We start from the raw sequence: 19721 nt of genomic DNA on the forward strand, positions 1-19721 counted from the left end.
AGATCCAGCTGTGGCTGTGCAGATTCAGCTGTGGCTGTGCAGATCCAGCTGATACTGCCGATCAAGCTGTCGCTGTGCAGATCCAGCTGTGGCTGTGCAGATCCAGCTGACACTGCAGATCAAGCTGTGGCTGTGCAGTCCAGCTGACACTGCAGATCCAGCTGACACTGTAGATCCAGCTCTGGCTGTGCACATCCAGCTGTGGCTGTGCACATCCAGCTGTGGCGGTGCAGATCCAGCTGTGGCTGTGCTGATCCAGCTGACACTGTGCAGATCCAGCTGTGGCTGTGCAGATCCAGCTGTGGCTGTGCAGATCCAGCTGTGGCTGTGCAGATCCAGCTGACACTGCAGATCAAACTGTGGCTGTGCAAATCCAGCTGTGGCTTTGCAGATCTAGCTGTGGCTGTGCTGATCCAGCTGTGGTTGTGCAGATCAAGCCGACACTATGCAGATCCAGCTGTGGCTGTGTAGATCCAGCTGACACTGTGCAGATCCAGATGTGGCTCTGCAGATCCAGCTGTCGCTGTGCAGATCCAGCTGACACTGTGCAAATCCAGCGGTGGCTGTGCAGAGCCAGCTGTGGCTGTGCAGATCCAGCTGTGGCTGTGCAGATGCTGCTGACACTGCAGATCAAGCTGTGGCTGTGCAGATCCAGCTGACACTGTGCAGATCCAGATGTGGCTGTGCAGATCCAGCTGCGGCTGTGCAGCTCCAGCTGACACTGTGCAGAACCAGCTGTGGCTGTGCAGATCCAGCTGTGGCTGTGCAGATTCAGCTGTGGCTGTGCAGATCCAGCTGATACTGCCGATCAAGCTGTCGCTGTGCAGATCCAGCTGTGGCTGTGCAGATCCAGCTGACACTACAGATCAAGCTGTGGCTGTGCAGTCCAGCTGACACTGCAGATCCAGCTGACACTGTAGATCCAGCTGTGGCTGTGCACATCCAGCTCTGGCTGTGCACATCCAGCTGTGGCTGTGCAGATCCAGCTGTGGCTGTGCAGATCCAGCTGTGGCTGTGCAGATCCAGCTGACACTGCAGATCAAACTGTGGCTGTGCAAATCCAGCTGTGGCTTTGCAGATCTAGCTGTGGCTGTGCTGATCCAGCTGTGGTTGTGCAGATCAAACCGACACTATGCAGATCCAGCTGTGGCTGTGTAGATCCAGCTGACACTGTGCAGATCCAGATGTGGCTCTGCAGATCCAGCTGTCGCTGTGCAGATCCAGCTGACACTGTGCAAATCCAGCGGTGGCTGTGCAGAGCCAGCTGTGGCTGTGCAGATCCAGCTGTGGCTGTGCAGATGCTGCTGACACTGCAGATCAAGCTGTGGCTGTGCAGATCCAGCTGACACTGTGCAGATCCAGATGTGGCTGTGCAGATCCATCTGACACTGCTGATCCAGCTGTGGCTGTGCAGATCCAGCTGTGGCTCTGCAGATCCAGCTGACACTGTGCAGAACCAGCTGTGGCGATGCAGATCCAGCTGTGGCTGTGCAGATCCAGCTGTGGCTGCACAGATCCAGCTGACACTGCAGATGAAGCTGTGGCTGTGCAGATCCAGCTGACGCTGTGCAGATCCAGCCGTGACTGTGCAGATCCGGCTGTGGCTGTGCAGATCCAGCTGACACTGTGCTGATCCAGCTGTGGCTGTGCTGATCCAGCTATGGCTGTGCAGATCCAGCTGACGCTGCAGATCAAGCTGTGGCTGTGCAGATCAAGCTGTGGCTGTGCAATCCAGCTGAGACTGCAGATCAAGTGTGGCTGTGCAGATCGAGCTGTGGCTATGCAGATCCAGCTGTGGCTGTGCAGATCGAGCTGTCGCTGTGCAGATCCAGCTGTAGCTGTGCAGATCCAGCTGACACAGCAGATCAAGCTGTTGCTGTGCAGATCCAGCTGAGACTGCAGATCCAGCTGTAGCTGTGCAGATCCAGCTGACACTGCAGATCCAGCTGACACTATGCAGATCCAGCTGTGGCTGTGCAGATCCAGCTAACACTGTGCAAATCCAGCTGTGGCTGTGCAGATCCAGCTGTGGCTGTGCAGATCCAGCTGACACTGCAGATCCAGCTGTGGCTATGCAGATCCAGCTGACACTGTGCAGAACCAGCTGTGGCTATGCAGATCCAGCTCTGGCTGTGCAGATCCAGCTGTGGCTGTGCATATCCAGCTGTGGCTGTGCAGATCCAGCTGACACTGCAGATGAAGCTGTGGCTGTGCAGATCCAGCTGTAGCTGTGCAGATCCAGCTGACACGTGGAGATCCAACTGTGACTGTGCAGATCCGGCTGTGGCTGTGCAGGTCCAGCTGTGGCTGTGCAGATCCAGCTGAGACTGCAGATCCAGCTGTGGCTGTGCAGATCCAGCTGACACTGTGCAGATCCAGCTGTGGCTGTGCAGATCCAGCTGTGGCTGTGCAGATCCAGCTGTGGCTGTGCAGTCCAGGTGTGGCTGTGCAGATCCAACTGACACTGTGCAGATCCAGCTGTGGCAGTGCAGATCCAGCTGTGGCTGTGCAGATCCAGCTGTGGCTGTGCAGATCCAGCTGTGGCTGTGCAGATCCAGCTGACGCTGCAGATCTAGCTGTGGCTGTGCAGATCCAGCTGACACTGTGCAGATCCAGCTGTGGCTGTGCTGATCCAGCTGGCACTGTGCAAATCCAGCAGTGGCTGTGCAGATCCAGCTATGGCTGTGCAGATCCAGCTGTGGCTGTGCAGATCGAGCTGTGGCTATGCAGATCCAGCTGTGGCTGTGCAGATCCAGCTGACACTGCAGATCAAGGTGTGGCTGTGCATATCCAGCTGACACTGTGCAGATCCAGCTATGGCTGTGCAGATCCAGCTGACGCTGCAGATCAAGCTGTGGCTGTGCGGATCGAGCTGTGGCTATGCAGATCCAGCTGTGGCTGTGCAGATCGAGCTGTGGCTGTCCAGATCCAGCTGTAGCTGTGCAGATCCAGCTGACACTGCAGATCAAGCTGTGGCTGTGCAGATCCAGCTGACACTGCTGATCCAGCTGTGGCTGTGCACATCCAGATATAGCTGTGCAGATCCAGCTGTGGCTCTGCAGATCCAGCTGTGGCTGTGCAGATCCAGCTGACACTGCAGATCAAGCTGTGGCTGTGCAGTCCAGCTGACACTGCAGATCCAGCTGACACTGTAGATCCAGCTGTGGCTGTGCACATCCAGCTCTGGCTGTGCATACCCAGCTGTGGCTGTGCACATCCAGCTGTGGTGGTGCAGATCCAGCTGTGGTTGTGCTGATCCAGCTGACACTGTGCAGATCCAGCTGTGGCTGTGCAGATCCAGCTGTGGCTGTGCAGATCCAGCTGACACTGTAGATCAAACTGTGGCTGTGCAAATCCAGCTGTGGCTTTGAAGATCTAGCTGTGGCTGTGCTGATCCAGCTGTGGCTGTGCAGATCAAGCCGATACTATGCAGATCCAGCTGTGGCTGTGCAGATCCAGCTGACCCTGTGCAGATCCAGATGTGGCTCTGCAGATCCAGCTGTGGCTGTGCAGATCCAGCTGACACTCTGCAAATCCAGCAGTGGCTGTGCAGAGCCAGCTGTGGCTGTGCAGATCCAGCTGTGGCTGTGCAGATCCAGCTGACACTGCAGATCAAGCTGTGGCTCTGCAGATCCAGCTGACACTGTGCAGATCCAGATGTGGCTGTGCAGATCCAGCTGACACTCTGCAAATCCAGCAGTGGCTGTGCAGAGCCAGCTGTGGCTGTGCAGATCCAGCTGTGGCTGTGCAGATCCAGCTGACACTGCAGATCAAGCTGTGGCTCTGCAGATCCAGCTGACACTGTGCAGATCCAGATGTGGCTGTGCAGATCCAGCTGACACTGCTGATCCAGCTGTGGCTGTGCAGATCCAGCTGTGGCTCTGCAGATCCAGCTGTGGCTGTGCAGATCCAGCTGTGGCTGCGCAGATCCAGCTGACACTGCAGATGAAGCTGTGGCTGTGCAGATCCAGCTGACGCTGTGCAGATCCAGCTGTGACTGTGCAGATCCGGCTGTGGCTGTGCAGATGCAGCTGACAATGTGCTGATCCAGCTGTGGCTGTGCTGATCCAGCTATGGCTGTGCAGATCCAGCTGACGCTGCAGATCAAGCTGTGGCTGTGCAGATCGAGCTGTGGCGATACAGATCCAGCTGTGGCTGTGCAGATCGAGCTGTGGCTGTGCAGATCCAGCTGTAGCTGTGCAGATCCAGCTGACACTGCAGATCAAGCTGTTGCTGTGCAGATCCAGCTGAGACTGCAGATCCAGCTGTAGCTGTGCAGATCCAGCTGACACTGCAGATCCAGCTGTAGCTGTGCAGATCCAGCCGTGGCTGTGCAGATCCAGCTGTGGCTGTGCAGATCCAGCTGACACTATGCAGATCCAGCTGTGGCTGTGCAGATCCAGCTAACACTGTGCAAATCCAGCTGTGGCTGTGCAGTGCCAGCTGTGGCTGTGCAGATCCAGCTGTGGCTGTGCAGATCCAGCTGACACTGCAGAACCAGCTGTGGCTATGCAGATCCAGCTGACACTGTGCAGAACCAGCTGTGGCTATGCAGATCCAGCTCTGGCTGTGCAGATCCAGCTGTGGCTGTGCATATCCAGCTGAGGCTGTGCAGATCCAGCTGACACTGCAGATGAAGCTGTGGCTGTGCAGATCCAGCTGTGGCTGTGCAGATCCAGCTGACACGTGGAGATCCAACTGTGACTGTGCAGATCCGGCTGTGGCTGTGCAGATCCAGCTGTGGTTGTGCAGATCCAGCTGACGCTGCAGATCTAGCTGTGGCTGTGCAGATCCAGCTGACACTGTGCAGATCCAGCTGTGGCTGTGCGGATCCAGCTGGCACTGTGCAAATCCAGCTGTGGCTGTGCAGATCCAGCTATGGCTGTGCAGATCCAGCTGTGGCTGTGCAGATCGAGCTGTGGCTATGCAGATCCAGCTGTGGCTGTGCAGATCCAGCTGACACTGCAGATCAAGCTGTGGCTGTGCATATCCAGCTGACACTGTGCAGATCCAGCTGTGGCTATGCAGATCCAGCTGTGGCTGTGCAGATCCAGCTGACACTGCAGATCAAGCTGTGGCTGTGCATATCCAGCTGACACTGTGCAAATCCAGCTGCGGCTGTGCAGAGCCAGCTGTGGCTGTGCAGATCCAGCTGTGGCTGTGCAGATCCAGCTGACACTGCAGATCAAGCTGTGGCTGTGCAGATCCAGCTGACACTGCTGATCCAGCTGTGGCTGTGCAGATCCAGCTGTAGCTGTGCAGATCCAGCTGTGGCTCTGCAGATCTAGCTGTGGCTATGCAGATCCAGCTGACACTGTGCAGAACCAGCTGTGGTTATGCAGGTCCAGCTGTGGATGTGCAGATCCAGCTGTGGCTGTGCATATCCAACTGTGGCTGTGCACATCCATCTGACACTGCAGATGAAGCTGTGGCTGTGCAGATCCAGCTGACGCTGTGCAGATCCAGCTGTGGCTATGCAAATCCAGCTGTGGCTTTGCAGATCTAGCTGTGGCTGTGCTGATCCAGCTGTGGCTGTGCAGATCAAGCCAACACTATGCAGATCCAGCTGTGGCTGTGCAGATCCAGCTGACACTGTGCAGATCCAGATGTAGCTCTGCAGATCCAGCTGTCGCTGTGCAGATCAAGCTGTGGCTGTGCAGATCCAGCTGACACTGTGCAGATCCAGCTGTGACTGCAGATCCAGCTGACACTGCAGATCCAGCTGTGGCTGTGCAGATCCAGCTGCGGCTGTGCAGCTCCAGCTGACACTGTGCAGAACCAGCTGTGGCTGTGCAGATCCAGCTGTGGCTGTGCAGATCCAGCTGTGGCTCTGCAGATCCAGCTGATACTGCAGATCAAGCTGTGGCTGTGCAGATCCAGCTGACACTGTGCAGATCCAGATGTGGCTGTGCAGATCCAGCTGTGGCTATGCCGATCCAGCTGTGGCTGTGCAGATCCGGCTGACACTGCAGATCAAACTGTGGCTGTGCAAATCCAGCTGTGGCTTTGCAGATCTAGCTGATACTGCAGATCAAGCTGTGGCTGTGCAGATCCAGCTGACACTGTGCAGATCCAGATGTGGCTGTGCAGATCCAGCTGTGGCTATGCAGATCCAGCTGTGGCTGTGCAGATCCAGCTGACACTGCAGATCAAGCTGTGGCTGTGCAGTCCAGCTGACACTGCATATCCAGCTGACACTGTAGATCCAGCTGTGGCTGTGCACATCCAGCTCTGGCTGTGCACATCCAGCTGTGGCTGTGCACATACAGCTGTGGCGGTGCAGCTCCAGCTGTGGCTGTGCTGATCCAGCTGACACTGTGCAGATCCAGCAGTGGCTGTGCAGATCCAGCTGTGGCTATGCAGATCCAGCTGTGGCTGTGCAGATCCGGCTGACACTGCAGATCAAACTGTGGCTGTGCAAATCCAGCTGTGGCTTTGCAGATCTAGCTGTGGCTGTGCTGATCCAGCTGTGGCTGTGCAGATCAAGCCGACACTATGCAGATCCAGATGTGGCTGTGCAGATCCAGCTGACACTGTGCAGATCCAGATGTGGCTCTGCAGATCCAGCTGTCCCTGTGCAGATCCAGCTGACACTGTGCAAATCCAGCTGTGGCTGTGCAGAGCCAGCTGTGGCTGTGCAGATCCAGCTGACACTGTGCAGATCCAGATGTGGCTGTGCAGATCCAGCTGACACTGCTGATCCAGCTGTGGCTGTGCAGATCCAGCTGTGGCTCTGCAGATCCAGCTGACCCTGTGCAGAACCAGCTGTGGCGATGCAGATCCAGCTGTGGCTGTGCAGATCCAGCTGTGGCTGCGCAGATCCAGCTGACACTGCAGATGAAGCTGTGGCTGTGCAGATCCAGCTGACGCTGTGCAGATCCAGCTGTGACTGTGCAGATCCGGCTGTGGCTGTGCTGATCCAGCTATGGCTGTGCAGATCCAGCTGACGCTGCAGATCAAGCTGTGGCTGTGCAGATCCAGCTGTGGCTGTGCAATCCAGCTGAGACTGCAGATCAAGTGTGGCTGTGCAGATCGAGCTGTGGCTATGCAGATCCAGCTGTGGCTGTGCAGATCGAGCTGTGGCTGTGCAGATCAAGCTGTTGGTGTGCAGATCCAGCTGAGACTGCAGATCCAGCTGACACTGCAGATCCAGCTGTAGCTGTGCAGATCCAGCTGTGGCTGTGCAGATCCAGCTGTGGCTGTGCAGGTCCAGCTGACACTATGCAGATCCACCTGTGGCTGTGCAGATCCAGCTAACACTGTACAAATCCAGCTGTGGCTGTGCAGATCCAGCTGTGGCTGTGCAGATCCAGCTGACACTGCAGATCCAGCTGTGGCTATGCAGATCCAGCTGACACTGTGCAGAACCAGCTGTGGCTATGCAGATCCAGCTCTGGCTGTGCAGATCCAGCTGTGGCTGTGCATATCCAGCTGTGGCTGTGCAGATCCAGCTGACACTGCAGATGAAGCTGTGGCTGTGCAGATCCACCTGTGGCTGTGCAGATCCAGCTGACACATGGAGATCCAACTGTGACTGTGCAGATCTGGCTGTGGCTGTGCAGATCCAGCTGTGGCTCTGCAGATCCAGCTGAGACTGCAGATCCAGCTATGGCTGTGCAGATCCAGCTGACACTGTGCAGATCCAGCTGTGGCTGTGCAGATCCAGCTGCGACTGCAGATCCAGCTGTGGCTGTGCAGATCCAGCTGTGGCTGTGCAGTCCAGCTGTGGCTGTGCAGATCCAGCTGACACTGTGCAAATCCAGCTGTGGCAGTGCAGATCCAGCTGTGGCTGTGCAGATCCAGCTGATGCTGCAGATCTAGCTGTGGCTGTGCAGATCCAGCTGACACTGTGCAGATCCAGCTGTGGCTGTGCTGATCCAGCTGGCACTGTGCAAATCCAGCTGTGGCTGTGCAGATCCAGCTATGGCTGTGCAGATCCAGCTGTGGCTGTGCAGATTGAGCTGTGGCTATGCAGATCCAGCTGTGGCTGTGCAGATCCAGCTGACACTGCAGATCAAGCTGTGGCTGTGCATATCCAGCTGACACTATGCAGATCCAGCTGTGGCTATGCAGATCCAGCTGTGGCTGTGCAGATCCAGCTGACACTGCAGATCAAGCTGTGGCTGTGCATATCCAGCTGACACTGTGCAAATCCAGCTGCGGCTGTGCAGATCCAGCTGTGGCTGTGCAGATCCAGCTGACACTGCAGATCAAGCTGTGGCTGTGCAGATCCAGCTGACACTGCTGACCCAGCTGTGGCTGTGCAGATCCAGCTGTGGCTATGCAGATCCAGCTGACACTGTGCAGAACCAGCTGTGGCTATGCAGATCCAGCTGTGGATGTGCAGATCCAGCTGTGGCTGTGCATATCCAACTGTGGCTGTGCACATCCATCTGACACTGCAGATGAAGCTGTGGCTGTGCAGATCCAGCTGACGCTGTGCAGATCCAGCTGTGGCTATGCAGATCCAGCTGGGGCTGTGCAGATCCAGCTGTGGCTGTGCATATCCAGCTGGGGCTGTACAGATCCAGCTGTGGCTGTGCAGATCCAGCTGTGGCTATGCAGATCCAGCTGACACTGTGCAGAACCAGTTGTGGCTATGCAGATCCAGCTGTGGCTGTGCAGATCCAGCTGTAGCTGTGCACATCCAGCTGTGGCTGTGCAGATCCAGCTGAAGCTGTGCAGATCCAGCTGTGCCTATGCAGATCCAGCTGACATGTGGAGATCCAGCTGTGACTGTGCAGATCCGGCTGTGGCTGTGCAGATCCAGCTGACAACTCAGATCCAGCTGTGGCTGTGCAGATCCAGCTGTGACTGTGCAGATCCAGCTGACACGTGGGGATTCAGCTGTGACTGTGCAGATCCGGCTGTGGCTGTGCAGATCCAGCTGACAACTTAGATCCAGCTGTGGCTGTGCAGATCCAGCTGTGGCTGTGCAGATCCAGCTGTGGCTGTGCATATCCAGCTGACACTGTGCAGATACAGCTGTGGCTGTGCAGATCCAGCTGTGGCTGTGCAGATCCAGCTGTGACTGTGCAGATCCAGCTGACACTGCAGATCAAGCTGTGGCTGTGCAGGTCCAGCTGTGGCTTTGCAGATCTAGCTGTGGCTGTGCTGATCCATCTGTGGCTGTGCAGATCCAGCTGACACTGTGCAGATCCAGCTGTGGCTGTGCAGATCCAGCTGTGGCTGTGCAAGCCAGCTGAGACTGCAGATCCAGCTGTGGCTGTGCAGATCGAGCTGTGGCTGTGCAGATCCAGCTGTGGATGTGCAGATCGAGCTGTGGCTATGCAGATCCAGCTGTGGCTGTGCAGATCCAGCTGACACTATGTGGATCCAGCTGTGGCTCTGCAGATCCAGCTGTGGCTGTGCAGATCCAGATGCCATTGCAGATCCAGCTGTGGCTGTGCATATCCAGCTGACACTGTGCAAATCCAGCTGTGGCTGTGCAGATCCAGCTGTGGGTGTGCAGATCCAGCTGTGACTGTGCAGATCCAGCTGTGGCTGTGCTGATCCATCTGTGGCTGTGCAGTTCCAGCTGACACTGTGCAGATCCAGCTGTGGCTGTGCAGATCTAGCTGAAACTGTGCAATCCAGCTATGGCTGTGCAGATCCAGCTGTGGCTGTGCAGATCGAGCTGTGGCTGTGCAGATCCAGCTGTGGCTGTGCAGATCGAGCTGTGGCTATGCAGATCCAGCTGTGGCTATGCAGATCCAGCTGACACTGTGCGGATCCAGCTGTGGCTCTGCAGATCCAGCTGTGGCTGTGCAGATCCAGATGACATTGCAGATCCAGCTGTGGCTGTGCAGATCCAGCTGTGGCTGTGCGGATGCAGCTGTGACTGTGCAGATCCAGCTGACACTGTGCAGATCCAGCTGTGGCTGTGCAGATCTAGCTGCGGCTTTGCAGATCCAGCTGTGGCTGTGCAGATCTAGCTGCGGCTGTGCAGATCCAGCTGTGGCTGTGCAGATCCAGCTGTGGCTCAGAGGTTCGAATGATGTGAGTAATTTGCTCGAATCAGCATTTTACAAACTCTCAGAATGCTTTCTTTGGCCAATGGGAGATTGATGCTGATTCCAGGAGGGTTGGACCATATTCAGCTGCTTCGTCAGTGGTAATGTCTGGAAATTATCAGACACTTCAAACAGTTTATTAGTAATACGTTTTATCCAGTGCCCTTATTTGCAAGATGAACACAGGTTTACAATTCAACCCAAATTCATTCACAATTACAATAAACCATTACTCTCCCAAATTATTCCCAATATTATTTACCCAAGATTCTAATACTACCTGTGCTGATGAACTCGAGTCTCTGCTGTCTCAGGGTGCTCATCTGTGAGGGTGGTTCTTGCATTCCTCTTCTGTCCGTCTCTGGTTTGCCGCCAAGTCTGGCCCATAGTCTCCGTGTTGAGTCTTCACTGGGGAGGGTATCTGGGTGTCCCTTCCTATTCCCCTCTTTGTACCTTTCCACAAGTTTCTCTGGTCTTCAGCCAATGGGGTCACTGGGCGGGGGTCGCAATACCTAATGGAGTTGCCACTTCCAACTCTGCTGGGCACCAAGAATGGAATTACCATTGACACACACTGCACAGGACCAACCATATAATACTGTGGCTACAAGACTGGGAGTTCTGTGATGACGAACTCAGCTCTTGACTCCTTAAATCCTGTCCACTATCTACAAGGCATAAGATAGGGGTGTAATGGAGTACTCTCTACTTGTCTACAGGGGTGTCGCTCCAACAATCCTCAAGAAGCTTGACACCATCCAGGACATAACAGTTTACTTGATCGGCACTCCATCCACCAAGTTAAATATCCACTCCCTCCCTGGCACAGTGGCAGCAGTGTGAACAATCTACAGGATGCACTGCAGCAACTCCTTTGACCTCCAAACCCGCAACTTCTACCACCCAGAAGGACAAGGGCAGCCGACACCTGGGAGCACCGCTACCTGCAGGCTCTCCTCCGACTCACATACCATCCTGACTTGGAAATATATTGTCGTTCCTTTACTGTTACTGGGTCAAAATCCTAGAACTCCCTCCATAACAGCACTATAGGTATACCTACATCAGATAGAATGCAGAGTTTCGAGACAGCAGCTGACCAACACCTTGTCAAGAGAAATTTGGGATGGACAATAAATTCCAGCCTTGCCATTGACACTCATCCCAATAACAAATTTAAAACACATATTACTGGACTATCTCTCTCTTCAGGCACCATGCCCTCAGGGGGCATTGATGACCACCCGCCTGTGCGAGTGCTCTGGGGCCAAGGATTATCTTTCTTGGTGGTACATTCACCCAGTTTGTGGGGTTCTTTAAAAAGCTGGCTCTTTGTGTACCTCAATCTCTTTTTTTTTTTTTTTTTTTTTTTTTTTTTTTTTTTTTATAAATGTTTTATTGAAATTTTTTTCCCAAACAACAATTTTTCCCCTCTTACAAAGCAAACGCAACAATAACAATACAGAAATTTTAAACAATACACAAGTAACAAAACCCCTTTATCTTTGACCTAAACTAAACCCCCCCCCCTGGGTTGCTGCTGCTGGTCATCTGTCTTTCCTCTAACGTTCCCCTAGGTAGTCGAGAAATGGCTGCCACCGCCTGGTGAACCCTTGAGCCGATCCTCTCAGGGCAAACTTTATCTGCTCCAGTTTAATGAACCCCGCCATATCATTTACCCAGGCCTCCAGTCCGGGGGGTTTCGCCTCCTTCCACATGAGTAGGATCCTGCGCCGGGCTACTAGGGACGCAAAGGCCACAACGTCGGCCTCTTTCGCCTCCTGCACTCCCGGCTCTTCCGCAACTCTCAATCTCTTTTAACATCGGTCTTTCCCATCAGCGTCAGACTTCTTAAATCAAGATTTCTTATGCGTCCATCACATGTTCCACTGTGATGTTACTTTCTGGAGTTATTTTCTCTTTGGAGTCTACCGGACATTTTGTTTTCTTACAGTTTATGCTTAGTCCTTTCACTCGGTCGTCTATCCAAAACATTTTGCAGTTTCTCTTCAGGGTTGACAATAAGGACGGTGTCATCGGCGTATTTTATATTATTAAAGTTGTAGCCTCGGACTCATAATCCAAGAAGATCTTCAATCTCTCTAAGAATATTTTCACGATACAAATTGAATAAACCTGGGTAGAAAATACCCCCCAGTCTGACCCTCTTTTAATCTTCACAAAACCACCGAGGTTGTTCTCCACTGTTGAGGCTGCAGTTTGTTCCCAATAAATATTTCTTATCACTCTTAAGATCTTTGCCATCAAGGTCAAGAGACTCTAAAATACTCGTCTATTCTTCATGCGTAGCTAGAAGCAGCCTCTTATCCAACTGATAATTAATTACAAGAATGAAGTGTGGTAGATACAAGTTTAAATGTTCCGAGATTTAGGAGCACGAGTAACAGAAAATACTTGACAGTGGGATGTGAGACTGTGAGATTTGCTTCGTGGCCGAGAAAAAATATTGTGTCGGTAGTGAGTGTCTGGAATGGGCTGCCAGAGGTAGTAGTAGAGACGGGTACAATTGTGTCTTTTAAAAAACATTTAGATAGTTACATGGGTAAGATGGGTATGGAGGGTTATGGGCCAAGTGCGGGCAACTGGGACTAGCTTAATGGTAAAAACTGGGCGGCATGGACTGGTTGGGCCGAAGGGCCTGTTTCCATGCTGTAAACTTCTATGATTCTATAACATTCGAGATTAGGTTGGCGAGGTGGATAGGAGATATGGGAAGGATTGGGTAAATGTGATTAGAACTAGTTGCTCGGACCTATTTCTCTGAGGTGACCTCAATTTCTGCCCAGGGAAAGGGCTCGGAGGTAATTCCTGCTCTGCTTAAAGAATAGCAAGATGATTATCTGTAGGAGAAGTCTGCTTTCTTGTATTGAGTGCTGCTGTCCCAGGGAGATGAGTTCATGTCAGGTTGGGTTAAAATCTTAATTTATGTTTAGATGACTTCAGTCAGGAACGCAATTCTAGATTTGCTATCAGGAATGGTTTTCATTGACCTCTGAACCTTGTGCCAGCTGTGTTTTGGGTTGGTCTTTTGATTTGGGGAAACGGATGGAAACTCCTTTTTTATAACAATCTTTATTGCCACAAGTAGGCTTACATTAACACTGCAATGAAGTTACTGTGAAAAGCCCCCAGTCGCCACATTCGGGTGCCTGTTCGGGCACACAGAGGGAGAATTCAGGATGTCCAGTTCACCTAACAGCACGTCTTTCGGGACTATCGGGATAAAACCAGAGCACCTGGAGGAAACCCACGCAGACACAGGGAGAATGTGCAGACTCCGCACAGACAGTTAACCAAGCCAGGAATCGAACCTGGGAATCTGGGGCTGTGAAGTAACAGTGCTAACCACTCTGCTACCTTGCTGCCCTGAGCTGTCTCCAGGATGAGATCAGGGAAGGCTGGATCACCTTCTGAATAAATTCAGTTCGTTGTTCTTAGTGAAAAAGCCAGTCAGAAAGAAAAGATTCAAAATTAGATCCAATTGATCATAGAATGCTACAGTACAGACGATCATTTGGCACACAGTGACTGCATGTGACAACGCTACAACTCTCCCCTCTTCAGCTCCTGTCCCTTCATCTCTCCCATTCCCTCCTATTTCCCCTCCTCGCCTTTCCATGACCTGTTTTGCCTGCTGAGTCCTCTACTCTCTTACCCCTGCCCTCCCATCCTCTCCTCCCCTGACTTGCCTATGTGCCTTTCATTATTGCTCATCAGAGGGCGGCATGTGGCTCAGTGGTTAGCACTGGGACTGCGGCGCTGAGGACCGGGGTTCGAATCCCGGCCCTGGGTCACTGTCCGTGTGGAATTTGCACATTCTCTCCATGTCTGCGTGGGTTTCAACCCCACAACCCAAAGATGTGCAGGTTAGGTGGATTGGCCACGCTAAATTGCCCCTTAATTGGAAAAAAATAAATAATTGGGTACTCTAAATTTGTATTTCAAAAAAAATTGCTCATCAGAGTTGTTACTGACCGAGTGTAGAAGAAAATCACTTTGTGTCATACAGCACATTCGGAGGCTGTTCATCTAATCGTGTCTGTGCTGGCTCCAATTTAAACAGCCCTGATTTCTCCTCTCACCGCCCATCCATAAAAAGAGAGATGTTTTGATTTTGGTTTCTCCCTTTAGAAGTGATGGCATATTTACTAACTCTTCAGTTTTTGGTGTGATCCAATTTCTATTAATAAACCCACAGCAAACCCGAGATGGGGTGAACTCGAGGATTTGTTTATTCGCATACACTCAAAATACAGGAGAGCGTGTTGCGATGCAGGCCCCTGTGCATTCATACAATAAACAAGGGATGGAGAAAAAAAGATTTACAGGACAAAATACAGAGTAAAGAATTATTGTTTCATATGAGTCCAGAGTCCAAGATCAAAGTCCAATTATGTATTCTTTCACAAAAGTCAGCAGGTTGAAAACTGATTCTGGGTAATTCACTTTTGCAATAAAGATGACTTCCACGATGAGATACACACAGAGAAATGAATTAGTCTGGTAGGTGAAGTTCCAATAGAAACAACACAGATGGAGGGGACAGGCATTCAAACCTGGACAGAGACAGAGACCCTTTTCTGTGTTGCCGCTGCTTGGTAGATGGAAGATGCCGGACTGATTCGCAGTGGAGCAGAAGAGGATAACTGGTTCACCCAGCTAATGGGCATCAAGTCACAGGACTCCCACATCTCCACTTTGGCTTTGACAAATCGTGTATATTCTTTTGTCTGGGTTCCTGAGATTGTTAATATTCCAAAAAATCGGAAAGAAAGGTTGCAGGATTCATTGTTGTAGCAGACTAGTTGACTCTGGTAGCCAGGCTTGACTTCTGAAATGTAGATGGCCTTTGTGTAATTCCCTTTAAATTTGGTCCCTGCAACCTATGAGGGTCTCTTCAGAGATAACGAGGCATAATTTTCTTTGGTACTGCCCTGATAGCTCTTTGGTTTAAAGCCACAGCCAGCCATAGCTTCAGTCAATTTAAAAGGCATTGGCCCATTTTAAATTTTTAGAAATTAGTCATGAAGCTATTTTTTAAAAATAAAAATATAGTGTGACGCCTTTGTCCTGTTACAAGAAGAAAGAAACATATTCTGAAGGGGCTTGACAGGATTGGGGAATCAAGAGCATGGGGCGGGATTCTCTGATCCTGAGGCTAAGTGTTGTCACCGTCGTAAACGCCGTCGCGTTTTAGGACAGCGTCAACAGGCCCCCAGGATCAGCGATCCTGCGCCCCACAGGGGGCCAACACGGCACTGGATTGACTCAAGCAGCTCCAGCTGCCGATACCAGCATCAAACGGGCACCATGGGTCTGCGCATGCGCACTACAGCCAGCGCGAATTGCGCATGCTAGTTACGACCGGCGCGAACTTGCACATGCGCGCTAGTTTCCTTCTCTGTGCCGGCTCCGACGCAACATGGCGGAGAGCTACAGAGGAACATAGGCCCCCACCAGGAGAGGCTGGCCCGCTGATTGGTAGGCCCCAATCGCGAGCCAGGCCACAGTGGAGGGCCCCCCCCCCCGGGGTCGAATCCCCCCTCCCCCCCAGCAGGCCGCCCCCCGCAGGATGAACGGCGAGGCCCCGCCGGGTAGGCCACATGTGAACAGCGCCGGTGGGACTCGGTCTATCTCGGTGGCCACTCGGCCCATCGCGCGCGGAGAATCGCCCGGGGGGGGGTCGCATAGAGTGGCCCCCGACCGGTGCCGTGCCAGCACCAATGGCACCTATTCACCGGTGACCGGAGAATCGACGGACCAGCATCGGAGCGGCGTCGTGTGAATCGCGCTCCCCCCTTCGGCGATTCTCCGACCCGATCCGGGATCAGAGAATCCCGCCCATGGAGTCACAGTCTCAGAATAAAGGGTCAGCTGTTTAAGATTGAGGTAAGGAGAAATTTCTTCACTCAAAGAATTGAGTTTTTGGAATTCTCTTCCCTGGAGATCGGTGCAAGCTCAGTCATTGAATATGTTCAAGACAGATGTTTAGGTGGCATGGTGGCACAGTGGTTAGCACTGCTGCCTACAACGCTGAGGACCCATGTTCGATCCTGGCCCTGGGTCACTGTCTGTATGGAGTTTGCATATTCTCCCTGTGTTTTCATTGGTCTCACCCCCACAACTCAAAAGATATGCAGGAAGCTGGATTGGCCACGCTAAATTGCCCCCTAATTGGGAAAAAAATAACTTATTTTTAAAAATGATAGATATTGATAAATCTTTTTGAATACTACGGGAATTTAAAGGATGTGGGGAGATTGTAAGAAGGTTGAATTGAGGCTGTTGAATGGTCGAACAAATCTGAAGGGCCAAACTACTGCAACTCGAACTCTTGTTTCTTACACTTGCCCCCCTGTCAGGTTTGAGTTGATGGGGAAAAGTCACAGCTGAGAGAGAAAGTGTAGGTGCATGTGTTATGTTTGAGAGACGGGGCACGATTCAGTGGCCTCATTTCGCTCAAAAATGATGAGGCCGCTGTATAGCGGAAGAGGCCAAAAACGAGAACTGCACCGGTGCAAAATTGTTTGTGATGCAACCTGCCCGCTCCTGTGGGCAAATCGGGATCCTGCGTAACGTGGCACTGAGCATGCAGTCCCTGTGCTTGGAGGAGGGGAAAATGGGGGTTGGGGGGCGGGGAGGTGTAGACCTGGTCAGGGGTGGACTGCCATGGGGGCTGGGGAGTATCTGGCCTGGGGGGTGGGGCAGGGGGGGTGCCTGGGGGTAGGCTCTGCTGGGGGGTAGCAACCCTGCGGGGGTCCTCCATGCCAACCCCTGGATCATGTGCCTCCATTCTGGGGGCAACCCTAGAGCCTGTCTGTCTGCCCCACCGACCACCCATAACTCCTACTGATCCTTCTGGCCGTGCGGCTGAAGGCTATCAGTAATAGGAAATTGGCAATCGTGGTTAAGTGAGCACTTCACACATCCCAAGTGGATTCTTGTGGGTGGGCGGGCCATGTAGCAATTGCGGCTCATTGCCTAGCATCCCAGTCACACCTTGGTGCTGAGATACTGTGCTTGCACACTGCGGGGAGACAGCACCACAGGTGCAGCAGCCAACCTCCGACCACAGGGGATGGGCCCCAGCTCCGGGCACATGTCCACGGCTGGAGTTTAGCGGCGTTCTGTTCGGATGTCTGGGATGCAGGGTGTGCGATCCGATGAGCAGGGCCCACCCGCCGTGGCCGGCTGTGCCTGAGCAGGTATGTGGGTTGGGGGAGGCACAGGTTGGGGGTGGTCGGGCGCAGGGCCCAATGTCTGGAGGGGATGGGGCATGGGATTGGTGGTTGGTCCGCATTACGGAACCAAGAGCTGGCTGTGGTATTTTAATGATTCTCATACAAGTATACACTACTGCCCTATTCTCCCATTGGTGGGGCCCCACTATCCTCGCCCTCCCTCCTTTCCCCAACACCCCTCCTCCCCCTCTCCCCCTCTCCATGCACATTCCCTTCCTTACCTACCTACACCACCTCTGGTGCCTTCTCAGTGATCTTCGACGCATTTGGCATTCCTTGCTCTACCGCTACGTCTAGATGTATCCCCAGAATGCACATCAGAGGTGGAGGCAGCCAGCTGCTTACCACATCCCGTGGCTTTTGACGGCCCTGACAGGCGTCCTCTGTAGGCTCTGGACCTGAAGGGATCGGGCACACTTGTCGCCGGCACATGCACAGCCGTGCCGCTGTGCTCCGGCGCTGACTGTAAGGTACGGCTTCGTCAGAAGGGTTGAACTCGGGAAAGCTGGTGGCCAGCATCGCCAGTCCATAGAATAGGGGCAGGGTGGCCCCTCAACCCTCCTTTCATGGGCATGGGCCCCTCAGTCCCCCGGCCTATGGCACTTCCACCCTGGCATCCTGTTAGTGCCCCTGACAGTCTTGCAGTGCCACCCGAGTGCCAGAGTGGCAGTGCCAGAGTGGAAGTGCCAAGGTGCCAGTCTGACAGTGCCATAGTGCCCGGGTGCCAAAAGGAGAGCCAGGGTGCCACCCTGGCCTGTTCCTGACCATCCGGGCATCTCCAATGGCCTGGGAGACCCCCCCAGGTGCCATTACACCTGTTCCACGTTTGTGGACTAAACGGCATCCACGTGACGTCTCATTAGGTAGGACATCCATTTTGTTAATGAGATGGAGATTGCCTTCAATTGGTGATAATCGCGTCTCGCCACGTGCAGGCGTGATCCGGAATCCGCCAAGAGGAGTGGGTCGGTTAGATCACAAGCCAGCCGGCGGATCCCGATTTTGACCTCCAACCGGCGCATGGATCCACGATGTCAAATCGCGCCCTATGTTTGTAAATCCGTTTGTGTGTGTGAAAGAGAGAGAGTTTGAGTGTACAAACGTGTATGTGTGAGAGTGTTTTTATGTGTGAGTGAGCATATGTATGTGAGTGCGTGTGGGTGAGAGAGTATATATGTGTGTGAGAAAGAAAAAGAGAATATACATATGTGTGTGAGGGAGAAAGAGTTGGGTATGTGAGTGAGAAAGTGTATGTGTAAGAGTGTATATGTGTGAGGTAGTGCATGTATGTGTATGTATGTGAGAGAGAATGTGGGCGGGATTCTTCGCTGCACCCAACCGGCGACCGAACATTCCCCCCCTTGAGGTCAATGGACCTTTACATGGTCCGCGCCCTGCCTGTGTCGATCTGGTGATGGGCGCGGCCAACGACCCCAGCCCAGTATGCGTGAGAGAGAGTGTGCATGCGTGTGTAGTGTGTGAGAAAGAATGTGCGTTTGTGAGCAAGAATAGTGTATGTGAATGATATATGTGGGATAGTGTGTGAGTGAGAGAATGCGCGTATGTGTCTTTGTGCACAGATGAGAGGGAGTCTATCTGTACGCGTGTGAGAAAGAATCTGTGTGTATGTGGGCGAGAGTAGTGTTTGTGAGTGTATATGTGTGAGATGGAAAGTATGTATGAGTGAGACGGAATGTGTGTGAGAGAGTGTGTATGAGTGGATATATGTGTGATAGTGCACGTATTTGTGCATGTATGTGAGAGTGTGTGTGTGAGAGGGAATGTGTATGAGATAAAATGTGTGTGTAGGTGGTATTTAATGCAAGCAATAGGAGTCTCTCCTACCAGCTAGATTGCTGGCGAGAACCCCACTTTGGTTCCTTTTGGGAATGTCCATTGTGTTGTGAACAGCAACGGGCCTTTCCTAGGATCAAGAACCAAGGACAGAGAGGTGGATATCGGAGGCCCGCAACTTTGCAGACAACACAAATGCAAGTGGCCGATGCTGCCGGTAATGCACCTCCCAGAAACTCGGGAAGACAGGGCAAAGGTGAGTGAGGGCATGATGTGGGTCACAGGATGGAGTGGTGGATTAGAGGTCGCCGGTCTCAGCAGACCCTCCCTTCCCAATATCGAGTCCCTCAATCCGGCACTGACTGCCTTTGAGCAAGGCACTCCCCAGGAGCCCACAAACTAATCCAGCAGAGTTTACTTTTTTGGGCTTCCCACTTGACAAGACTCCTGCCAGTTGCTGGTTGACTACCTGCAGGGGCAGGATTTTCTGAGGGCCTTAATTGGCAGGGGGTGGGAAGGCCAACCATGGGCATTCCCACCCTGGCCTTAATCGAGGCAGAAATGGGATCGCAACCAACTACCCTCCCATCCTGCCTCCAAACCCATCTCAGGGGATATCATTAAATTTCACCCAGTGTACGTTTGTGACCAC

At 53.0% G+C, this 19721-nt stretch overlaps 1 protein-coding gene across 1 annotated transcript in view; it reads left to right on the top strand.

Moving 5' to 3' along the window:
* Window positions 1–19721, top strand: part of LOC140384457 (F-actin-monooxygenase mical2-like) — a 371552-nt gene that overhangs the window by 206490 nt on the left and 145341 nt on the right. The window lies entirely within an intron of this gene.

Source organism: Scyliorhinus torazame, chromosome 10, assembly GCF_047496885.1.
Source record: "Scyliorhinus torazame isolate Kashiwa2021f chromosome 10, sScyTor2.1, whole genome shotgun sequence".
In the NCBI taxonomy this organism is placed as follows: Eukaryota; Metazoa; Chordata; class Chondrichthyes; order Carcharhiniformes; family Scyliorhinidae; genus Scyliorhinus; species Scyliorhinus torazame.